Source organism: Oncorhynchus keta, chromosome 3, assembly GCF_023373465.1.
Source record: "Oncorhynchus keta strain PuntledgeMale-10-30-2019 chromosome 3, Oket_V2, whole genome shotgun sequence".
Classification (NCBI taxonomy): domain Eukaryota; kingdom Metazoa; phylum Chordata; class Actinopteri; order Salmoniformes; family Salmonidae; genus Oncorhynchus; species Oncorhynchus keta.
In genome coordinates, this window is record NC_068423.1 from 32,177,583 (window position 1) to 32,193,702 (window position 16,120).

Below are 16,120 nucleotides of genomic sequence, written 5' to 3' on the forward strand. Positions count from 1 at the left end.
TTAACTGGTCTAGGAACAGTGGGTTAACTGGTCTAGGAACAGTGGGTTAACTGGTCTAGGAACAGTGGGTTAACTGGTCTAGGAACAGTGGGTTAACTGGTCTAGGAACAGTGGGTTAACTGGTCTAGGAACAGTGGGTTAACTGGTCTAGGAACAGTGGGTTAACTGGTCTAGGAACAGTGGGTTAACTGGTCTAGGAACAGTGGGTTAACTGGTCTAGGAACAGTGGGTTAACTGGTCTAGGAACAGTGGGTTAACTGGTCTAGGAACAGTGGGTTAACTGGTCTAGGAACAGTGGGTTAACTGGTCTAGGAACAGTGGGTTAACTGGTCTAGGAACAGTGGGTTAACTGGTCTAGGAACAGTGGGTTAACTGGTCTAGGAACAGTGGGTTAACTGGTCTAGGAACAGTGGGTTAACTGGTCTAGGAACAGTGGGTTAACTGGTCTAGGAACAGTGGGTTAACTGGTCTAGGAACAGTGGGTTAACTGGTCTAGGAACAGTGGGTTAACTGGTCTAGGAACAGTGGGTTAACTGGTCTAGGAACAGTGGGTTAACTGGTCTAGGAACAGTGGGTTAACTGGTCTAGGAACAGTGGGTTAACTGGTCTAGGAACAGTGGGTTAACTGGTCTAGGAACAGTGGGTTAACTGGTCTAGGAACAGTGGGTTAACTGGTCTAGGAACAGTGGGTTAACTGCATTGTTCACGTGAGCCCTCTGTCTTTATCAGTGTGGTGCATTCATGTGAAAGGTCATAGGTTCATGTGATGATGCTATGTGATGTGTAAATGGCCCCGCTACGCTACAGCCATCCGTGTCCAGCATTGCCCATCAGCCACTGGGGGAATGATTCTTCTGAAATCAAGGAAAGCTGCTATACATTAACCGTGTTGCGCTCGCATTACCTCATGTCATTTCGGCACACTTTAAAATAAACTTAATTTAGTTGTCAAAAATGACTTAAAATGGCCCGCTGTTTTGGTAAACTAGACTCCCTTTCATTTTGGTCACATCACATCTGTATCCATGTCTCAGTTATCTCAAGGCTTAAAAAAATCCTTCTTTAACCCATCTCCTCCCCTTAATCTACACCGATCGAAGAAGATCTAAGATTCTTCATGTATTGTATTCTTAATGTTTTGTATACTCAGTGTTCTTAATGTTTTGTATACTCAGTGTTCTTAATGTTTTGTATACTCAGTGTTCTTAATGTTTTGTATACTCAGTGTTCTTAATGTTTTGTATACTCAGTGTTTGTGGCCTTGTCATACCAACATATTGTTTTGCATAACATCTCATTCTCTTCCCAACAGCAGAAATATTACAAATATATACAATAACAATATTATATAACAATTATCAGGCCATGTAACTTCCTAATTCAGCCTACATAAATGTTACACGCAACACAAACCGATACACACAAGCAGAGAATAAAGTTATTCAAAATAGTAATTTACCCAGTCGGCTATAGAGGGGTTCTTGACCCAGTCAGCTTTAGAGGGTTCTTGACCCAGTCAGCTTTAGAGGGTTCTTGACCCAGTCAGCTTTAGAGGGGTCTTTACCCAGTCAGCTTTAGAGGGGTCTTCACCCAGTCAGCTTTAGAGGGGTCTTTACCCAGTCAGCTTTAGAGGGAGTCTTTACCCAGTCAGCTTTAGAGGGAGTCTTTACCCAGTCAGCTTTAGGGGGGTGTCTTTACCCAGTCAGCTTTAGGGGGGTCTTTGCCCAGTCAGCTTTAGGGGGGTCTTTACCCAGTCAGCTTTAGGGGTCTTTACCCAGTCAGCTTTAGGGGGTCTTTACCCAGTCAGCTTTAGGGGGTCTTTACCCAGTCAGCTTTAGGGGGTCTTTACCCAGTCAGCTTTAGGGGGGTCTTTACCCAGTCAGCTTTAGGGGGGTCTTTACCCAGTCAGCTTTAGGGGGTCTTTACCCAGTCAGCTTTAGGGGGGTCTTTACCCAGTCAGCTTTAGGGGGGTCTTTACCCAGTCAGCTTTAGGGGGTCTTTACCCAGTCAGCTTTAGGGGGGTGGCTTTGCCCAGTCAGCTTTAGGGGAGTCTTTACCCAGTCAGGTTTAGGGGGAGTCTTTACCCAGTCAGGTTTAGGGGGAGTCTTTACCCAGTCAGCTTTAGGGGTGGGGTCTTTACCCAGTCAGAGTTAGTTATTATCCCTTTTCCGTTTCTGTGCCTCCAAATGTTACCGTGGCTACGTTCAGTAGTCTACTGGTAATGTTACCGTGGCTACGTTCAGTAGTCTACTGGTAATGTTACCGTGGCTACGCTTCAGTAGTCTACTGGTAATGTTACCGTGGCTACGTTCAGTAGTCTACTGGTAATGTTACCGTGGCTACGTTCAGTAGTCTACTGGTAATGTTACCGTGGCTACGCTCAGTAGTCTACTGGTAATGTTACCGTGGCTACGTTCAGTAGTCTACCGGTAATGTTACCATGGCTACGCTCAGTAGTCTACTGGTAATGTTACCATGGCTACGTTCAGTAGTCTACTGGTAATGTTACCATGGCTACGCTCAGTAGTCTACCGGTAATGTTACCATGGCTACGCTCAGTAGTCTACCGGTAATGTTACCATGGCTACGCTCAGTAGTCTACCGGTAATGTTACCATGGCTACGTTCAGTAGTCTACCGGTAATGTTACCATGGCTACGTTCAGTAGTCTACCGGTAATGTTACCATGGCTACGTTCAGTAGTCTACCGGTAATGTTACCATGGCTACGTTCAGTAGTCTACCGGTAATGTTACCATGGCTACGTTCAGTAGTCTACCGGTAATATTACCATGGCTACGCTCAGTAGTCTACTGGTAATGTTACCATGGCTACGTTCAGTAGTCTACTGGTAATGTTACCATGGCTACGCTCAGTAGTCTACTGGTAATGTTACCATGGCTAAGGCTCAGTAGTCTACTGGTAATGTTACCATGGCTACGCTCAGTAGTCTACTGGTAATGTTACCATGGCTACGCTCAGTAGTCTACTGGTAATGTTACCATGGCTACGTTCAGTAGTCTACTGGTAATGTTACCATGGCTACGCCCAGTAGTCTACTGGTAATGTTACCATGGCTACGCTCAGTAGTCTACTGGTAATGTTACCATGGCTACGCTCAGTAGTCTACTGGTAATGTTACCATGGCTACGCTCAGTAGTCTACTGGTAATGTTACCATGGCTACGTTCAGATGCAAAACATTCTTGAAAGTTGCAGATAGATATTCCATGAATAGAGATAACAATCAACATGTCAGAGGCGTGTTTGTTCTACATGGGAGATTTATATCAGAAAGTTACGAAACGTTGAGTACTGCTGAACGCGCCCCCAGGTTGCTAGCAAGCGCTAGCTAATGAGGTAACATGAATTTGACGTGCTTCAGCACTCGGCGGCCCCATTCTGTGAGCTTGTGTGGCCTGCCACTTCGTGGCCGAGCCGTTGTTGCTCCTAGACGCTTTCACTTCACAATAACAGGACTTGCAGTCGACCGGGCCAAGCTCAAGCAAACTGACTTGTTGGAAAGGTGGCATCCTATGACAGTGCCACTTTGAAAGTCACTGAGCTCTTCAGTAAGGGCCATTCTACTGCCAATGTTTGTCTATGGAGATTGCATGGCGGTGTGCTTGATTTTATACACCCGTCAGCAACAGATGTGGCTGAAATAGCCGAATCTATTAATTTGAAGGGGTGTCCACATACTGCTGGGGTCGTTTAGCAAAACGACAGTAGATCAATGACTGTCGACACACTGTCACATGAAGTTAAAACACTGAAGGAGAAGACGCCTCGGTTGGTCACAAAAGAGGAGGTATTTTAGGTAGAAATAGCAATATGAGCAAAACAAAACGTGAATCTGCAATTCGTAACGTTTGAATGTATTTTTTGCAATGCTACATTTGGATGGGTTTGGGGCCCGCCGACGCAGTGGCATCTATATCCCTGACAGTTATCCATATCTGGCAAGCTGGTTTTATAGGCTCCTCACTAGGAGTCAGAGCCACTTTTAATGTCATATTCTCATTTGCCACCGCTAAAAATCAATGTCATCTATATGCATGTTTATTAGCTAGTATCGAAATTGTCTCACATGCCACCGGAGTTTGACACTTGATTACAGTTTGCATATCAACACCGCAAGAGACCCACAGATGGTCATCGGGTTCTGTAAGGTACCTCTCCTGTTTGAGAACGTATTCCAGCATCTTGATCCTCCTAACCAGGTCCTTCTTCAGGTTCTCCTGTCCTTTCCTCTCTCCCTGGAGGAACGCAGTCTGAGCCTGGAGGAGAAACACAATATCAGTCATCACCAATACATTCTCCTGTCCTTTCCTCTCTCCCTGGAGGAACGCAGTCTGAGCCTGGAGGAGAAACACAATATCAGTCATCACCAATACATTCTCCTGTCCTTTCCTCTCTCCCTGGAGGAACGCAGTGAGCCTGGAGGAGACATATCGCATGCCATTAACAGACAGCATCAACTACACATGATCAGAGCTTTCCTCTGGCCTTGCAGGAAGTCTATCTAGGCCTAGAGAGGAGAAGGCATCACAGTCAACACCAATACATTCTCCTGTCCTTTCCTCTCTCCCTGGAGGAACGCAGTGAGCCTGGAGGAGACATATCGCATGCCATTAACAGACAGCATCAACTACACATGATCAGAGCTTTCCTCTGGCCTTGCAGGAAGTCTATCTAGGCCTAGAGAGGGAGAAGGCATCACAGTCAACACCAATACATTCTCCTGTCCTCTCTCCCTGGAGGAACGCAGTCTGAGCCTGGAGGAGACATATCGCATGCCATTAACAGACAGCATCAACTACACATGATCAGAGCTTTCCTCTGGCCTTGCAGGAAGTCTATCTAGGCCTAGAGAGGGAGAAGGCATCACAGTCAACACCAATACATTCTCCTGTCCTCTCTCCCTGGAGGAACGCAGTGAGCCTGGAGGAGACATATCGCATGCCATTAACAGACAGCATCAACTACACATGATCAGAGCTTTCCTCTGGCCTTGCAGGAAGTCTATCTAGGCCTAGAGAGGGAGAAGGCATCACAGTCAACACATTCAGCAGACAAACGGTTTCATCAGCATCATTCGCATGTCAACATACATGCATTAACTCTGATATATTTCTGTGTCTGAGATAATATTGCTCAGAATCAAGATTACGTAATTGTTCGTCTTGGGAGAAATGATCTTTTCCATAAGAAGCTGAACAGACTGCGGGGGAAACAGACTGCGGGGGACACCAGACTGCGGGGGGGAGACACCAGACTGCGGGGGGGACACCAGACTGCAGGGGGACACCAGACTGCGGGGGGACACCAGATGGCGGGGGACACCAGACGGCGGGGGACACCAGACGGCGGGGGACACCAGACTGCAGGGGGACACCAGACTGCAGGGGGACCACAGACTGCAGGGGGACCACAGACTGCAGGGGGACACCGACTGCAGGGGGGACACCGACTGCAGGGGGACACCGACTGCAGGGGGACACCGACTGCAGGGGGACACCGACTGCAGGGGGACACAGACTGCAGGGGGACACAGACTGCAGGGGGACACAGACTGCAGGGGGACACAGACTGCAGGGGGGACACAGACTGCAGGGGGACACAGACTGCAGGGGGACACAGACTGCAGGGGGACACAGACTGCAGGGGGACACAGACTGCACACACACACACACACACACACACACACACACACACACACACACACACACACACACACACACACACACACAGGCCAACAGTCTTCTTGTCTTACCAGCAAACGGAACCCTGGACACACACACACACACACACACACACTTCAGCACATTATACAGGCTTCCCAGACCAACACAGTCTTCTAGTCCTACCACAGGGCAGGGGAGACTCTACACCTTACAGCATAACACAGGTAAACAGGGAACAGTCAGGAGATGAGCCCAACCAGAACCCTGTCTTTAGTCCGTAGCAAGTGGGCACCACAGAATCTGGGACAGCGAGACAATCAAGAAGGAGTATTTTTTGAGTGAGTGAGTGAGTGAGTGAGTGAGTGAGTGAGTGAGAGATTCTCTTTGAAAGCAGCACTGTTGATGTCTAAAACAAAATTAGTCACAGCTGCTTAAACCAGATTTAAATAAATGTGAGCTTCATTTCACATCCACCCACCATCCTCATCCAATGTTTCTATAGAAACATCCAGAACATCCTCCTCCTAGACAGTCCCACAACATCCTTCTATAGAAACATCCAGAACATCCTCCTCCAAGACAGTACCACAACATCCTTCTATAGAAACATCCAGAACATCCTCCTCCAAGACAGTACCACAACATCCTTCTATAGAAACATCCAGAACATCCTCCTCCAAGACAGTACCACAACATCCTTCTATAGAAACATCCAGAACATCCTCCTCCAAGACAGTACCACAACATCCTTCTATAGAAACATCCAGAACATCCTCCTCCAAGACAGTCCCACAACATCCTTCTATAGAAACATCCAGAACATCCTCCTCCAGGACAGTCCCACAACATCCTTCTATAGAAACATCCAGAACATCCTCCTCCAGGACAGTCCCACAACATCCTTCTATAGAAACATCCAGAACATCCTCCTCCAGGACAGTCCCACAACATCCTTCTATAGAAACATCCAGAACATCCTCCTCCAGGACAGTCCCACAACATCCTTCTATAGAAACATCCAGAACATCCTCCTCCAGGACAGTCCCACAACATCCTTCTATAGAAACATCCAGAACATCCTCCTCCTAGACAGTCCCACAACATCCTTCTATAGAAACATCCAGAACATCCTCCTCCATGACAGTCCCACAACATCCTTCTATAGAAACATCCAGAACATCCTCCTCCAAGACAGTCCCACAACATCCTTCTATAGAAACATCCAGAACATCATCCGAACAGGCTCTCTCCATCTGGAACATAACATGTACACACTGTAGGCTATAGAAAAACTCTCCGTCTGTTCGGTCTACAGAGACGAGAGATTAAACCACTTATTGATCTGAGACTAATGATTTATCTACGAAGCTGAAGAAGTCCACATTGGACAGTAGAGAGAAACACTCCATACAGTTACAAATCACAATATTAGTTTTGGACAATATTATATTGGTACTGGTAAACACAGAAGTCGGTTACGACGCCGATCTGCAGTCAGGGCAAGACCCTGGTGAGGACGACGAGCACACCGATGAGCTTCCCCAGAGCTATATGGGTAGAGGGGTAGTTAGCTATATGGGTACTAAGTAGATAGAGGGGTAGGTGGCTATATGGGTACTAAGTAGGTAGAGGGGTAGGTAGAGGGGTAGGTAGCTATATGGGTACTAAGTAGTAGACTGACTCACACAACACCTTATATAAGAAAACACAGACCCATAGAAAATAACGTCTATATTGTATCAGACAGGATCCCAGCTAGGTTGGGTAACGTTAGTTTCTATCAGACAGGAGCTCTCCCAGCTAGGTTGAGTAACGTTAGTTTCTATCAGACAGGATCCCAGCTAGGTTGAGTAACGTTAGTTTCTATCAGACAGGATCCCAGCTAGGTTGGGTAACGTTAGTTTCTATCAGACAGGATCCCAGCTAGGTTGGGTAACGTTAGTTTCTATCAGACAGGATCCCAGCTAGGTTGGGTAACGTAGCGTTAGTTTCTATCAGACAGGATCCCAGCTAGGTTGGGTAACGTTAGTTTCTATCAGACAGGATCCCAGCTAGGTTGGGTAACGTTAGTTTCTATCAGACAGGATCCCAGCTAGGTTGGGTAACGTTAGTTTCTATCAGACAGGATCCCAGCTAGGTTGGGTAACGTTAGTTTCTATCAGACAGGATCCCAGCTAGGTTGGGTAACGTTAGTTTCTATCAGACAGGATCCCAGCTAGGTTGAGTAACGTTAGTTTCTATCAGACAGGATCCCAGCTAGGTTGAGTAACGTTAGTTTCTATCAGACAGGATCCCAGCTAGGTTGGGTAACGTTAGTTTCTATCAGACAGGATCCCAGCTAGGTTGAGTAACGTTAGTTTCTATCAGACAGGATCCCAGCTAGGTTGGGTAACGTTAGTTTCTATCAGACAGGATCCCAGCTAGGTTGGGTAACGTTAGTTTCTATCAGACAGGATCCCAGCTAGGTTGGGTAACGTTAGTTTCTATCAGACAGGATCCCAGCTAGGTTGGGTAACGTTAGTTTCTATCAGACAGGATCCCAGCTAGGTTGGGTAACGTTAGTTTCTATCAGACAGGATCCCAGCTAGGTTGAGTAACGTTAGTTTCTATCAGACAGGATCCCAGCTAGGTTGAGTAACGTTAGTTTCTATCAGACAGGATCCCAGCTAGGTTGGGTAACGTTAGTTTCTATCAGACAGGATCCCAGCTAGGTTGAGTAACGTTAGTTTCTATCAGACAGGATCCCAGCTAGGTTGAGTAACGTTAGTTTCTATCAGACACGATCCCAGCTAGGTTGAGTAGACGTTAGTTTCTATCAGACAGGATCCCAGCTAGGTTGGGTAACGTTAGTTTCTCATCAGACAGGATCCCAGCTAGGTTGGGTAACCCATTTCTATCAGACAGGATCCCAGCTAGGTTGGGTAACGTTAGTTTCTAAAGACAGGATCCCAGACCGTAGGTTGGATAAGGTTGAGCTTCTATCACTCACAGGATCCCAGCTCAGGTTGGAGTAACGTTATCCACTCAGACAGGATCCCAGCTCCACTGGGTAACGTTAGTTCACTCAGACAGGATCCCAGCTAGGTTGACTAACGTTAGTTTCTATCAGACACTCCCAGCTAGGTTGAGTAACGTTAGTTTCTACTCAGACAGGATCCCAGCTAGGTTGGGTAACGTTAGTTTCTATCAGACAGGATTCAAACACACAGCTAGGTTGGTCTCAGTTTCTTATGCTCAGTCCCAGCTAGGTTGGGTAACGTTGTCCCTATCAGCAGAAACACCAAGGTTGAAGTAACGTTAGTTTCTATCAGACAGGATCCCAGCTAGGTTGGGTAGCCTGTTTCTATCAGACAGGATCCCAGCTAGGTTGGCTGTTACGCCTGTTTCTATGAGATAGGATCCCAGCTAGGTTAGTAACGTTAGTTTCTATCAGACTGTCTCTGTGAATAGTAACACAGTTTTCAGACAGGATCCCAGCTAGGTTGGGTAATAGTAAACAGACAGGGTCCCAGCTGTTAGCCAGCCTGTCTCTATGGATAGTATCCCAGGGTAGCTGTTAACGCCTGTCTCTATGAATAGTATCCCACAGGGTTAGCTGTTAGTTTCTATCAGACAGGATCCCAGTGAATAGTAAACACAGGGTTAGCTGTTAGCCAGCCTGTCCCTGTGGATAGTAACACAGGGTTAGTTTCTATAGCCAGCCTGTCTCTGTGAATAGTAAACACAGGGTTAGCTGGGTTGGGTAGCCTGTTTCTGTGAATAGTACAATCCCAGCTAGGTTGCTGTAACCAGCCTGTTTCTGTGAACAGGATCCACAGGGTTAGGTTGAGTAACGTTAGTTTCTCTGAATAGGATCCCAGCTAGGTTGTTACCCAGTTAGTTTCTATCAATAGGAAACCAGGGTTGCTGTAACCTTTCTCTGTGAACAGGATCCCAGCTAGGTTAGCTGTTACGTTAGCCTTTCTATGAACAGGAACCTAGCTTAGGTTACCTGTCTCTGTCAGATAGTGAACACTAGGTTTAGCTGTTACTATCAGCCTGTCTCTGTGAATAGTAAACACAGGGTTAGCTGTTACCTGTCTCTGAATAGTGAACCCAGGGTTAGCTGTTACCCAGCCTGTCTTGTGAATAGTAAACACAGGGTTAGCTGTTACCTGTCTCTGTGAATAGTGAGCACAGGGTTAGCTGTTACCCAGCCGGTCTCTGTGAATAGTGAACACAGGGTTAGCTGTTACCCAGCCGGTCTCTGTGAATAGTAAACACAGGGTTAGCTGTTACCTGTCTCTGTGAATAGTGAACACAGGGTTAGCTGTTACCCAGCCTGTCTCTGTGAATAGTGAACACAGGGTTAGCTGTTAGCTAGCCTGTCTCTGTGAATAGTAAACACAGGGTTAGCTGTTAGCCAGCCTCTCTGTGAATAGTGAACACAGGGTTAGCTGTTAGCCAGCCTGTCTCTGTGAATAGTAAACACAGGGTTAGCTGTTAGCCAGCCTGTCTCTGTGAATAGTAAACACAGGGTTAGCTGTTAGCCAGCCTGTCTCTGTGAATAGTGAACACAGGGTTAGCTGTTAGCCAGCCTGTCTCTGTGAATAGTAAACACAGGGTTAGCTGTTACCCAGCCTGTCTCTGTGAATAGTGAACACAGGGTTAGCTGTTAGTCAGCCTGTCTCTGTGAATAGTGAACACAGGGTTAGCTGTTAGTCAGCCTGTCTCTGTGAATAGTGAACACAGGGTTAGCTGTTAGCTAGCCTGTCTCTGTGAATAGTAAACACAGGGTTAGCTGTTAGCCAGCCTGTCTCTGTGAATAGTGAACACAGGGTTAGCTGTTAGCCAGCCTGTCTCTGTGAATAGTGAACACAGGGTTAGCTGTTAGCCAGCCTGTCTCTGTGAATAGTGAACACAGGGTTAGCTGTTAGCCAGCCTGTCTCTGTGAATAGTAAACACAGGGTTAGCTGTTACCTAGCCTGTCCCTGAATAGTGAACACAGGGTTAGCTGTTAACCAGCCTGTCTCTGTGAATAGTGAACACAGGGTTAGCTGTTACCTAGCCTGTCCCTGAATAGTGAACAGTGTTAGCTGTTAGCCAGCCTGTCCCTGAATAGTGAACACAGTGTTAGCTGTTAGCCAGTCTGTCCCTGAATAGTGAACACAGGGTCAGCTGTTACCCAGCCTGTCTCTGAATAGTGAACACAGGGTTAGCTGTTACCCAGCCTGTCTCTGTGAATAGTGAACACAGGGTTAGCTGTTACCAAGCCTGTCTCTGTGAATAGTGAACACAGGGTTAGCTGTTACCTAGCCTGTCTCTCTGAATAGTGAACACAGGGTTAGCTGTTGCCCAGCCTGTCCCTGAATAGTAAACACAGGGTTACCTGTTACCAAGCCTGGTCTCTGAATAGTGAACACAGGGTTAGCTGTTACCCAGCCTGTCTCTGTGAATAGTGAACACAGGGTTAGCTGTTACCAAGCCTGTCTCTGTGAATAGTGAACACAGGGTTAGCTGTTACCTAGCCTGTCTCTCTGAATAGTGAACACAGGGTTAGCTGTTACCCAGCCTGTCTCTGTGAATAGTGAACACAGGGTTAGCTGTTACCTAGCCTGTCCCTGAATAGTAAACACAGGGTTAGCTGTTAGCCAGCCTGTCTCTGTGAATAGTGAACACAGGGTTAGCTGTTACCTAGCCTGTCCCTGAATAGTGAACACAGGGTTAGCTGTTACCCAGCCTGTCTCTGTGAATAGTGAACACAGGGTTAGCTGTTACCTAGCCTGTCCCTGAATAGTAAACACAGGGTTAGCTGTTACCCAGCCTGTCTCTGTGAATAGTGAACACAGGGTTAACTGTTACCTAGCCTGTCCCTGAATAGTGAACAGTGTTAGCTGTTAGCCAGCCTGTCCCTGAATAGTGAACACAGTGTTAGCTGTTAGCCAGTCTGTCCCTGAATAGTGAACACAGGGTCAGCTGTTACCCAGCCTGTCTCTGAATAGTGAACACAGGGTTAGCTGTTACCTAGCCTGTCTCTCTGGATAGTGAACACAGGGTTAGCTGTTGCCCAGCCTGTCCCTGAATAGTAAACAGAGGGTTACCTGTTACCAAGCCTGGTCTCTGAATAGTGAACACAGGGTTAGCTGTTACCCAGCCTGTCTCTCTGAATAGTGAACACAGGGTTGGTTACCTGTTGCCCAGCCCGTCTCTGTCAGTTACACCACAACCCATAGAACACCACCGATGCCTCGCCTGATAACGAGCCACGTACATTCCACACATTCCTATCAGTCAACAGACGAGAGCAGAAGCAAAACAGTCATCCTTTAACCAGGACTGTACAGACTGGCTAGAACAACAGAGATAACAGGAAACACAAGCCCTGACAAGAGGCTGTTGGCTTTCTGTCAGATTAGGAAGGAACACTGCTTTCTTTCCTGCATTTATTTAGAGACTTAGTGTGTCGTAGCTACTAACAGACAACACAGTGAGGACTAACTGTGATTACTACCAACACAGTGAGGACTAACTGTGATTACTACCAACACAGTGGAAAGACAACACAATGAGGACTAACTGTGATTACTACCAACACAGTGGAAAGACAACACACTGAGGACTAACTGTGATTACTACCAACACAATGAGGACTAACTGTGATTACTACCAACACAATGAGGACTAACTGTGATTACTACCAACACAGTGGAAAGACAACACAATGAGGACTAACTGTGATTACTACCAACACAGCGGAAAGACAACACAATGAGGACTAACTGTGATTACTACCAACACAGTGGAAAGACAATACAATGAGGACTAACTGTGATTACTACCAACACAGTGGAAAGACAATACAATGAGGACTAACTGTGATTACTACCAACACAGTGGAAAGACAACACACTGAGGACTAACTGTGATTACTACCAACACAGTGGAAAGACAACACAATGAGGACTAACTGTGATTACTACCAACACAATGAGGACTAACTGTGATTACTACCAACACTGTGGAAAGACAATACAATGAGGACTAACTGTGATTACTACCAACACAGTGAGAACTAACTGTGATTACTACCAACACAGTGGAAAGACAATACAATGAGAACTAACTGTGATTACTACCAACACAATGAGGACTAACTGTGATTACTACCAACACAGCGGAAAGACAACACACTGAGGACTAACTGTGATTACTACCAACACAGTGGAACGACAACACACTGAGGACTAACTGTGATTACTACCAACACAATGAGGGCTAACTGTGATTACTACCAACACAATGAGGACTAACTGTGATTACTACCAACACAATGAGGGCTAACTGTGATTACTACCAACACAGTGGAAAGACAATACAATGAGGGCTAACTGTGATTACTACCAACACAATGAGGACTAACTGTGATTACTACCAACACAATGAGGGCTAACTGTGATTACTACCAACACAGCGGAAAGACAATACAATGAGAACTAACTGTGATTACTACCAACACAATGAGGGCTAACTGTGATTACTACCAACACAGTGGAAAGACAATACAATGAGGGCTAACTGTGATTACTACCAACACAATGAGGGCTAACTGTGATTACTACCAACACAGTGGAAAGACAGAACCATGGAGGCACTGATTGATGAGGTAGAGTACCAACACAGTGGAAAGACAGAACAATGAGGGCTAACTGGTGAGTACTAGTGACACAGTGGAAAGACAACACAATGAGGACTAACTGTGATTACTACCAACACAGCGGAAAGACAATACAATGAGGACTAACTGATTAGGACAGGGTTCTCCCTGGCACTGATTGATGAGGTAGAGTAGAGTTACACTGGCTGGCGTGGACCAGAACCATGGAGACACTGATTGATGAGGTAGAGTAGAGTGACACTGGCTGGCGTGGACCAGAACCATGGAGGCACTGATTGACGAGGTAGAGTAGAGTTACACTGGCTGGCGTGGACCAGAACCATGGAGGCACTGATTGATGAGGTAGAGTAGAGTTACACTGGCTGGCGTGGACCAGAACCATGGAGGCACTGATTGATGAGGTAGAGTAGAGTTACACTGGCTGACGTGGACCAGAACCAGAACCATGGAGACACTGATCTAGTCAGGCTGCTTCATCATCAGCCCTGTAGTGGATCTGACTCAGTAGAACTTCCCTCTAGGTTTCTCTTCCGCTCTCCCTAAGGGCCCGACCATGTGCTCTCCCTAAGGGCCCGACCATGTGCTCTCCCTAAGGGCCCGACCATGTGCTCTCCCTAAGGGCCCGACCATGTGCTCTCCCTAGGGGCCCGACCATGTGCTCTCCCTAGGGGCCCGACCATGTGCTCTCCCTAGGGGCCCGACCATGTGCTCTCCCTAGGGGCCCGACCATGTGCTCTCCCTAAGGGCCCGACCATGTGCTCTCCCTAGGGGCCCGACCATGTGCTCTCCCTAAGGGCCCGACCATGTGCTCTCCCTAAGGGCCCGACCATGTGCTCTCCCTAAGGGCCCGACCATGTGCTCTCCCTAAGGGCCCGACCATGTGCTCTCCCTAAGGGCCCGACCATGTGCTCCCTCTGACCTCGGCAGCCACATACATGCCTGTTCTTTCTGCCAGGAGAACTCATATCGGTCCCCTCGTTTGACATGAGGCGAAGGACAATGGGATCTTAAAGCGTCTGCATGCTTCCCATCCCAAACACTTAGTGTCATCATAATATATGCCCAAGTCTACGCCCCGTGATTGGTCAACAGTATAATATATGCACAAGTCTAAGCCCAGTGATTGGTCAACAGTATGGAGACACTTGAGAAATACTGAATCAAAAAACTTAAAATGTAAAATTGTGCGACTATCTCCTCTGACAAAAAAAAAGTTAAATTAATGGCATTTCTTGAGTTCTTAGACTAATTCTGACTATTTGAAGGAAGTGTATACTGGCTACGGCATCTAAAGAGGGACAACATGTACTTTTGCCTATTTATTCAAGAGGAAGGTCTAAATTGCGACTAAATTGCGATGTTACACTGAAACAGTCTACTATCAAATGGTGCTGAGCAATTAACAAAAATAGGGGATTCTCTCTTATTAAAACAACCGAAGTCGGTTCAATTACTTGAATTCCATTTTGTTTGAGTTTTTTTGTGAACCCAACACTTTCTCTGGAGAGAAATCAAATCACAAGAACTATGTGGAATGCTGGGCTGAAGGGAGTTGTAGTTTAATATGCAAATATTCAACCTAGTTCAGAGCAGAAACGATAAAGAACTACAATGACAATAATCCATTGCGCCTGTTCTTTCCGGCTTGGACAGAGATGGAAAAGCTTTTACTAGAGAGACAGGATTGTGTCGACGTACAGATCAGTGGAAGGGTACGGAAAACATGTCTGTAGCAATTACAGGTCCCCAATAACACAGATTCTCTGGTCTGATGAAACAGAGTCTGCCTGCCTGCTACGGCCTGCGGTCTCCGGGAGACACATCCTCTAAGGACCGGGTCTGTCCCGAAGACACGTCCACTCATGACTGGGTCTGTCCTTAGGACACGTCCTCTAATGACCGGGTCTGTCCCGAAGACACGTCCACTCATGACTGGGTCTGTCCTGAAGACACGTCCTCTAATGACCGGGTCTGTCCCGAAGACACATCTACTCACGACCGGGTCTGTCCTGAAGACACGTCCACTCATGACTGGGTCTGTCCTTAGGACACGTCCTCTAATGACCGGGTCTGTCCCGAAGACACGTCCTCTAATGACCGCGTCTGTCCCAAAGACACGTCCACTAACGACCGGGTCTGTCCTGAAGTGCACTAAAAGCTGATATGGGGCGTTGGTAGAAGACAGTACAAACATATGAATGACAGGAAGGAAGTGAGTCATTACAGTAGTAAAGTGCACATCAACTCAGGGGCACGTGTTACCCAATCGGTCTGTCTACGGGTGGAGCCTCCTCCACTGACAGAGACACAAACAGAAAACAAGGCCTGTAAGCACCAACGGGAGCTCAGAGACTTTAAAAATGCTCCCCGAGACAGAGTCGCTACAGCCCACTGTGGATTACTTAAGTCTCCCTGGGGTCAATGACATGTTAGTCATTTAGCAGACGCTCTTATCTAGAGACACTGGTGCGAAGACAGAGCTCCGCCCGATGAAGCCAGCATCACATAGAGCTCCGCCCGATGAAGCCAGCATCACATAGAGCTCCACCCGATGAAGCCAGCATCACATAGAGCTCCACCCGATGAAGCCAGCATCACATAGAGCTCCACCCGATGAAGCCAGCATCACATAGAGCTCCACCCGATGAAGCCAGCATCACATAGAGCTCCACCCGATGAAGCCAGCATCACATAGAGCTCCACCCGATGAAGCCAGCATCACATAGAGCTCCACCCCAGAATTGAACCGTTGATAATTGAGTCAGCTAGTAAATACTGAGTG

The 16,120-nt window shown here is 47.0% G+C and overlaps 1 pseudogene; it reads right to left on the minus strand.

Moving 5' to 3' along the window:
* The window catches only part of LOC127906138 (striatin-like), a 55,243-nt pseudogene that overhangs the window by 32,328 nt on the left and 6,795 nt on the right, over nucleotides 1-16,120 (minus strand).